Consider the following 9,807-nt stretch of genomic DNA (forward strand, 5'->3'; position numbering starts at 1 on the left):
CCAAAACCCTTCACAAATTCAGTCTTTAATCTATTTATCGTGATGTTACCTATTGGTGCAGTTGTGAGGATTTTGGACTTCTTTACATTAAGTTACAGTCTGTTTTAGTCTGGGTACATTAGAGAAATCCACAGGAACTCGTGTACAGAGAGAGTTTTATATAAAGGTTAAGTGTGCAACAAGAAAACCTCCCAACCCGAGGCGGTGGAACTACGCGGGGCGGAGGGAAGCTGAGCCGCCAGGCACCGGCCTAGCTATGTCGGAAACGGGTGAGGAGCAGCCAATGGAGACGACCGGCGCCATGGAAAACAGGCACGAGGCCGCCCCCGAGGGCGAGTCGCCGGCCGGGTCCGGCACCGCGACCGCGACCACTACCACCACGGCGACCGCGACTGTAGCCACCACGGCGACCGATGGCGCCGAGGGAGACCAGATCAACGCCAGCAAGAACGAGGAGGACGCGGGAAAAATGTTTGTTGGTGGCTTGAGCTGGGATACCAGCAAAAAGGATCTGAAAGACTATTTTACCAAATTTGGAGAGGTCGTTGACTGTACAATAAAAATGGATCCTAACACTGGACGGTCAAGAGGATTCGGGTTCATCCTCTTCAACGATGCAACCAGCGCGGAGAAGGTACTAGACCAGGAGCACCGGCTGGATGGTCGGGTTATTGACCCTAAAAAGGCCATGGCCATGAAGAAGGGGCCGGTGAAGAAAATCTTCGTTGGGGGTCTGAATCCTGAGGCCACTGAGGAGAAGATCAGGGAGTACTTTGGCGAATTTGGGAGATTGAGGCCATTGAGCTTCCCACGGATCCAAAGTCTAACAAAAGACGAGGCTTTGTTTTTATCACCTATAAAGAAGAGGAACCTGTGAAGAAGGTTCTGGAGAAAAAGTTTCACACTGTCAGTGGAAGCAAGTGTGAAATCAAGGTGGCCCAGCGCAAAGAGGTCTACCAGCAGCAGCAGTACGGCTCTGGGGGCCGTGGAAACCGCAACCGAGGGAACCGAGGCAGTGGTGGTGGTGGTGGAAGAGGAGGTCAGGGTAGTACCAATTACGGGAAGAGCCACCAGAATAACTACAAGCCATACTGAGGCCGTGGCAGGCGCGACAGCTGACCGCGCCGCTCCGTTTGGATATCAGTGAACACAATTATGTAACAAATTTAACTTGGCAAACTTTCTATGGCCTGTCCCATGTGCATCTTATTTTAAATTTTCCCCTGGAAATCACTCTCCTGTTTACTATTTCCAGAGCTAGTTGTGTTAGCAGCGTGTGGTGTATCAGAGGCCGAGCAGCATCGTGGGCCTAATTTAATACCAGGTTCCCCCAAAACTGAGAGGTGGGTGTGCGCCCTGCTGCTGCTCTGTATCCTGGGCCTGCAGGCCCTGGTGGGTAAAGAATAAACTTGTATCTTAGGAAACCAGTGTCACCTTTTTTCACCTTTTAATTTTATATTATTTGTGTCATACATTTCCTGTTAACAGAAGTGTTAATTTTACTGTACTTTTTGGTACCTTTTTGGGAATCTAATGTATTGTAAGGTATTTTACACATGTCCTGATTTTGCCACGACCTGGATATTGAAGCTATCCAAGCTTTTGAAATAAAAATTTAACCCCCCCCCCAAAAAAAAGAAAACCTCCCAATCCAGTGCTGCCCAAGCCCACAAGTCCAACATTAACCTATATGTCCAACACCAATCCACAAAGTCCTCCTCCATCTCACAAAACAGACACTATGGTGCCAACTGCAGGAGGAAAGCTGAGTCAGTGAATGTGTAAGTATCTCAGTGCTGGCAGGGGTCTCCACACAGCTGCTCCAGCACCCAGGGCTGCATCGGGGTAGGTCCATGTGGCTTCTCCTCAGGGATATCTTGCAGGAAGTGAGCCTTGCCAGCTAAAGCAGGGAACTGGCTGAGGCAGCTGCACCCTGGTCTACCCATCACAAAGCAAGAGATCCACGAACTAGAAAGGCGAGGCTCACTGAGCCATTTATCCCTCTGCCCTTCAATTAACACACATGTGTTTATTGGCCAGGTTGGCACAATAAACTAACTATATCACAGTCCATACTGAAGGCTGCAAAAATGGATGTTCATCAGCAAGTGCTTCTAGCCTTCCTCACTTTCAACAAGCAAGGTGGTGTTGTCTGCATATCACAGGTTGATAATAAGCCTTCTTCCAACCCTGATGGCCAATTCTCGAAGGAACATAAATATCGAATGTTAAACAAATGTTCAAGCTGACTTCTATTCTAGAACAGATACCATCAGTTCATGTCTGGTTGGTTTGGGGGTTGGGGGTGGGTAGGTTCCTATGAAAGGAAGATCTTCACTTATTCTGGCCCTATTTTGCTCTTCTAATACCTATTCCCTTCCCATGAATAGAAATTGTTTGGGCAACAAGTGAGGATAAGAATAGGGGAATGAAACACTAGGATTTTTTTAAATTAACATATAAAACAACTTAGAGTCCATACCCTTGTTTTTTTACAACAAAAACAGGAACAAAATATATATTTTGCAAGAAAAGAAACCGTTTTAGTGTCTCTGATACTACCAGGCAGCTTTCCTTGATGTTTAGGCTTCTCCTTGTCTACAGAAAAGTTCTTTAAATCTGTTGTCGTTTCTCAGCCAGCCGCTGGGTATTTCTAATGCATCTGGACTATGCAGAGTATTGGGGGCTGTATCTTAGACAAATGCTAAAGAAGGAGCTACTAAAATAAATACACAAGATATGTTATTTGTACATTTGATGAATTTTATTTCTTAAAGCAAACAGTGGGGTTTGAGTTGATAGTTTCTTTGTTTGTCTTTACATTTTTCATCAGTACGGCACTAGAAACAGAAATATAACCATTTTTGACAAAAATCAGAATAAAACTGAGTCTTTGATTAAAATATATATACATATAGAAGAATGTAAATCACATGAAAGAAACAATAAAATTTTCTCATTCACATCGTATTCACTAAAAAAATACATGGATAACAAATGGCTTATTCTTGGAAAGAGTGCCTTAAATCCAAATTTCAGCATAACTCACAGTCCAAATAAACATGAAAAAAACCTGTCAACTATGGCTCTAAGTCCCAAAGATCCCATCATCTGCATTAAAAATGAATGAAAAGAGAGAAGGGAAAAAAATCTGTGGTTTAGATTTGTCATTCCTTTGTTATCTTCATGTATTTCAGGATAAATAGGCTGGCAAAATACAGAAATCCCTTAAGGAAATCAAAGGGATTCATGGTTGCAATTTTAATATTTTAGAGGAACTCATATTTTGGACCAGACAGCCATTAAAATCTGTTGCTGCCTAGTCATTTTCCTCTAGGCTACAGCCTGTTTTTGCAATAGCTGAAAGAGCAAGCTATTAGAAGTTACATGCTGCAGATGAGAGAAGAAACAGGAAGAAATTTCATGATCATTAGTCAGGCACCACTGACCAGAGTACAAGTATGAGCTTAACATCTTACCCTTGAAATTTTATCAACACTAAAATGTTGTGGAGCATTTACGACAGTCTTCCGTTTAGCTTAAATTACCATTTGACCACATGTATTATACTGTTATAATTTATAGCTAGGTTCTACTATCTATTGCAATGACCACACAAAAAGACACAATTCATGATTAAAGAGTTTATGGAGAAAGTTAACAGATTGTAATGTCAATCAGGTAAGCTCAAGGTAATCGTTTACCAGGACATGTTGCAAAGTCTGCTTTGGTAACATGTCCTGCTTTGTAACATGACCTTGTAACATAAGGTCTGCTAAAAATGCCCAAAGAGGCCTCCAACACTGGTGCAAGCCTCAACCCCACGGCACTCGGCTCAAACTCTGGCTCTGCAAGTCCAATGTTCTCTACCGAGTGTCAGAGGGGCCCCACTCGGCTGTAAGCCAGCCTCCGACTCACAAGCACTCAGCTTTACTTGCTCCGAGGTTTGCTAAAACCATCCTTCTACTCCATGCTCTGGCTCTGGGTTCTGCTGCTGCTTCTCTGATGACAAAGCTAGTCTCGATCCATGAGTTTCACTGAGCAGAGACATTGGGCCAGAACTCATGCTCCACTCGGCTCTCGCAGGTAATGAGATCCCTCTTCCTGCTTCTTACAGGGCTTGTTTTATACACAGCTTGCAATTCCTCACAGGTGAACCCTATCAGTATCCACACCCCCTTCTTATCAAACTCATGCTGGGAAAGATAGTTTGATAGGTTTAGAGACTTTGACTGGGTGAGCCATGTTAGATAATGCACTGCTCCTGCAATACTAGTATTAACCCTTGTGTTAAGCTGAGTTAGAGAAACAAATCCAATGAGACTTATATGTGTTTAAGAAAGAGTTTTATATTGAAAAGTAATTATATATCCAGAAAGCATCCCAGTCCAGTACACACCTGAAGCCCATAAGTCTGCTACTAGTCTATAAGTCTCTGCAGATTCCCATAGCCATGTGCAATGATACAAAATTCAGGAAGATCCCAGGCTGGTGGGTTCACAGACATGTGGATCCAAGGGTGGTGGAAATATGGCAGGGCCCTGGAAACTCTAAGGGTGTCCAGTAATTAGGAAGGTGAAGGTGTCGACAGAGAAGGAGCAGTTCCCAGTGTCTCACACCATCAGGGAGTCATCAGGAGGCACCTGGTTTGACAGGTTTGAGTCCAACATACCCCTACACAATCATACATTCTACAAGTTGACATAAAATTATTTAACTACCACACCTATATTCTGGTAATTTGCTAATTAATAATAAAATGTCTAGTGCATTTTCCATGAACTCTAGAAAGCTATAATATCACCCTCACAAGTAGGACTTTCCTAATAGCAGAATCTCTAATTATGTATCTCAAGGAAGCATGTGAACCAAGTATTGCTTCAAAATTGTGTCAAGATACAACTGAAACCATCATCCAAAAAATGATTCTGAAATTAAGAAGTACCAAGAGTAGCAAAAAAAAAATTAGGACAATTTTTTAAAACTAAACTTACTTTATAAGAAATATTAAGGAGATTCCTTCCAAACAAGGAGCAATAACAATAGCAGCAAGCTGAGATTGAGAAAGTCCATACACTAAAGCAACTGTATCATTCAGGGAACAGCCCAGACAAATAAATATAAAATAAAGTTAGAAGACTGAAAATAGGAAACTAGAAGTAGTAAGACATAAACTATGACTACTTTCAGACAAAAAAGGGGCTTAGTTATAGAACTCCCCTGAGAAGTGAAAGCAACTTCAGTATGATAAAGGTAAATTTCAGAGTAACCAACGCTAAACCTAATTAATCTACTAACTACAAAAAAGATGAATAGCAACAAGGTGTTTTATAAAAAATATTAACAAGATTAATTGGAAAAGAAAATCCATACACTAAAGCAGCTCAGCACAGAGAATTAAGAGTGACAAACTAACCAACTCCATAGAGAGAAAGGTGTAACAAAAATGGCAGCAATAAATTCATCCGTAATATTAATCACACAGAATGGACATGAATTAAATGTACCCATCAAGAGACAAGAGAGTGGCAGTATGGATTTTTTTAAATGAAGGCTCATCAAAAGAGTCAAAGATATAAACCAAATACAAACCCCCTGTCAAAGAATCAATTGTGAATTATAATGACATTTGTAGAACCATCCTCGGGAATTTCTGAGACTGTAACTCTTTACTGTAATAGAAAGACTCATGTTTCTCCTTCAGAGCAGTTGATAGTTTACAAACTACTGACCTTGCTGTTAATAGTCCAGTGAATAACCACTACATAACTGGGGCTCCTTCAAAGACATAAAGAACTTAAAGATTGAAGGGTGATATAGAGATAGCATCTGAGTGATAGCATTTCTCTGTACGATTCACGTCGTTTGCTGAGCAAGTAACCTAGGAAGCTGGACTCTGTGAAGAGCAGGGCCTCAGGATTGCAGGATTGACAACTTGGGATATGCACTTTCCGTACTCTTGCTCATCAAAAGTTAGGAGGACTTGAAACACTACATGGTGAAGATGAAAGCCTGTACTTCAAATAAGAGGGAAAAAATCCTTCATGTTGTGTTAGACCAACATGACGCATCATGATAAATGGAGAAAAGACTGCAGTTGGAAAGAATTTCGTTTTCCTTAAATCTACAGTCAATGTCAATGCAAACAGCAGTCCAAAAAATCAAATGGCATAGTGAACTAGGCAAATCTGTAGACAAAGATTTCATTAACGTATTAAAGAGCAAAGATAGCAATTTGAAGACTAAGATAGACCTGCCCCAAATCATGGTGTTTTCAAATACCTCATACACATGTGAGAGGAGGAAAACAAAAGTAGAATCGATGTTTGTAAAGAACGGTGTTAACAAAACATATTAACTATACCACAGACTACCAGAGGAATGAACAAATCTGTCTCTGAAGAAGTACAGGCAGATGCTTCTGAAGCATGAGGATAACAAGAACTTTGGACATGTTGCCAGGAGGGATCAGTCCATGGAGAAGGACGCCGTGTTTGTAAAGTAGAGGATCACAGAGAGAGATGGATTGACAGTGTACTGCAGCAATAGGCACCAACATTGAAAAGAGGATGCAGGGCCAGGCAGTATACAGTTTAGGTGTGGACTTACTCTCTAAGAGTCAGGGCCAAGTAAGGACTATCTAACACCAATTATACCAATCTCTAATAGATATAGATGCAAAAAATTTCAGCCAAATTCTAAACAACATAATGCAATAGTTTATAAAAAACAAAACGATATTACATGAAAGTTCTAACAGGGATGCAAAGATGGTCAGCATTAGAAAACATATTAATGTATTTCACCATAAAAACAAAACAAAGGGAAATTACCACATAATCATATGAATTGATACAACCCAGGAAAAGCATTTGATAAAATCCAATACCCTTTCCAGATGAAAACACACATGTAAATAGGAATAGTAGGGAAATTCCTCAACATCATTAAAGGCATATATGTAAAAGCAACACTCAGCATTATTCTCAATAGAGAGGGATGTAAAGTGCTGCCTTTGCGAATGAGAATGAGACACAGATGTTCATTATCACTACTCTTATTCAATATTGAACTGAAAGTCTTAACCAGATCAGTGAGGCTAGAAAAGGAAATAAAATATATCCAAATTGCTAACAAAAAAGATAAAATAATAGCTATTCACAGATCACATGATGCCATACACAGACAATACCAGAGATTCCACAAGAAATCTATTACAATTTATAGAAGAAATCAGCAAAGTGGCAGTATACAGGATCAATATACAAAAATCAATGTGCTTCGTCTATACTAACAAAATTCTGTAAATTTAGTCAGGATGACAATACAATTTACAATAGCCTGAAAGAGGATAAAATATCTAGGAAGGAAACTAACCAGGGATCTAACAGATTTATATAAGAGCTAATACAGAGTATTATTACAAGAAACCAAAAGAGACCTGTTATTGTTTCTTTTAGATGCCTTTGGTTCAGTATTGACTTGCAGTGACCCAATGTACAATCACTATGGAAAATGGTATGTCATTTACTCAAAGAGCTAGACACAGGAATACTTTACAATCCATCAATTCCACACCCAAGGATTTCTAAGAACAGTGACATGAAATGACATACTCACTCGTGTTTATTTCAACATTATTCACAATAGTGAACAGATTGGAACTAACCTAAGTTCCAGTTAAGAAATTAATGAATAAAAAATGATGGCACATATGTAAAATGGAATCATAACAGGTAATGATGCGTCCATGATACATCTTATAACAGGAATGAATCTAGTGGACATGATTCAGAGTGAAATAAACCAAATACTAAAGGACAAATATTGAATAGCATCACATTTTGAATAAAAAGCCAAGGATGGCTATCTACACAGTAATCAATGCTTCCTTTTTATGTTAAAAGGGATGGGAGCGATAGTGAGGAAGAACCACTTACTAAATACCAGGTATGAATTCTGAGTAGGGAAAGGCAATAAGCAATCTGGACAACAGCAGCATAAGGTGACCAAGGCAAATGTTGGCACTGGGAGTGACTGAAGAATAAAGACAACTATGGTCAAATCTGCTACAGAAAATGGGGAGTGTGGAGCTTAAAAAGGTTCATGGAAAAATACCCTTGCATTTTCACTCAATTTGTCCATTAACTTTAAAAAAACTATCTATACAGTTTTTTCATAACTATAATAAGAGGCTAATAATACATGAGTGGTTTCATATGTATGCATGTATGTGTGTGAGGACGCATATGGGAATGCAAAAGGAGAAATGTAATTGCATATATCGGTATATTTGTGTGGATATATATACATATTTCAGTCATCCATATATTCAAATATACAATAAGCACACAGGGGAGATGGTTATGAATATTTCCTAAAGAATAATTTAAATGCATTGCCTTCAAGTAGATTCCAATGCACAGACTCCATGCAGGATTTGTGAGGCTGTAAATACTGGCAGGAGCAGCCAGAACCGTCTTTCTCCCTTGAAGTGTTGAGTTCGTTCAACTGCTAAGTTCAATGATGGCCCAGCAGCACTACACAGTCCTTATGACTACTTCCTACGTACATTGTGAGATTAATTTTTTTGGTGAAGAGCTTTCTACTCAAAGCAGTGTCTGCCTTGAGGACTATGGGGCAAAATTCCATGGTAAAATTTTACTCTTGAAGAGTAAAATGTTTGGGGCCTTTATTTGATAACAGGGCAAGATTTAAATGTTTACCTACAAACATTTATTATTCATCAGAATTAATTAATAATTAATTAATCAGAATTAATCAGCAGCTACAAACATCTAATATTAATCATAATGTACCAACTGAATGTGTACATGTTATAGACTTTACTATGATTGCCCTTTATTCTTCTGCACCTCTCAGTATCTTCTGTATCCCAGGCATTGGTGAGCCAAGTATGACTGGTATTGGTCACTTTGAATAGAACAATCACATGGTTTACTATGCTCAGAATGACAAATTCAAGAGCAATGTTAACACATTCATCATCCAAAGGAACATTTTAAGATCTACCTTAAAGTAAAATCATTTATGTAATAGCATAATATTGATATGCCTACAAGAAAGTCTGCTCATTACAACTATTATTAAATTAATGTACCAAACACTAAAGCTAGTGATGAAGAAATGGATTAATTCTAGCAACGTCTTCAGTCTGAATCAATCAAACATGAAATAAAGGTGCATTAATAAAATTACTAATAATATGAATTCAAAAGTTAGGGAAAATTAACAGGTTAAGAAATACAGCCTTGATGATAGACAATAAATGGTAAATCACATGATAGTATTTACAAAAATAATGACTTCACTGCAAACACCTTTATTAACAGCATAAATAGCTACAATACATATGGAAAATTCTGGAGTCTAGATGGACTATAAAGGAATAACATCATCTATATTGTGGGAAGAGACAAAAGGAAACAATATTATCAGTCAAAGCCAGGTAGGTGCCAATGGTGGAGCAAACCATAATTGTTTATATGTAAGTCCAGGTTGAAATTGAAGAAAATTAAAGCAAATCTCCAAGAGCCAAAAAAATGACCTTGAGACCTCTCACCTGAATCTAGAGAGCGCCATAATAATAAATTTGATGTATTGAACATCGATGATAGAAGACATGAGAAGTTGTGAGATGACATCAAGAATATCATAAATGAATGAAGCAGGTCATTAAAACCGCAATCAAGCAAAAAATATAAAATTGGATATTAGAAGAGACTGAAACATTCTCTTAAATTTAGAGAAGCTGAAGTAAATGTAATGAATGATAACATACATAAC

The 9,807-nt window shown here is 38.8% G+C and overlaps 1 pseudogene; it reads left to right on the forward strand.

The window, feature by feature from the left end:
- The first annotated feature begins 256 nt into the window (after positions 1 to 256).
- On the forward strand, positions 257 to 1,110 carry LOC142430338 (heterogeneous nuclear ribonucleoprotein A/B pseudogene; annotated as a pseudogene).
- Positions 1,111 to 9,807: the final 8,697 nt, after the last annotated feature.

This window comes from Tenrec ecaudatus, chromosome 17 (assembly GCF_050624435.1).
Source record: "Tenrec ecaudatus isolate mTenEca1 chromosome 17, mTenEca1.hap1, whole genome shotgun sequence".
NCBI lineage: Eukaryota > Metazoa > Chordata > Mammalia > Afrosoricida > Tenrecidae > Tenrec > Tenrec ecaudatus.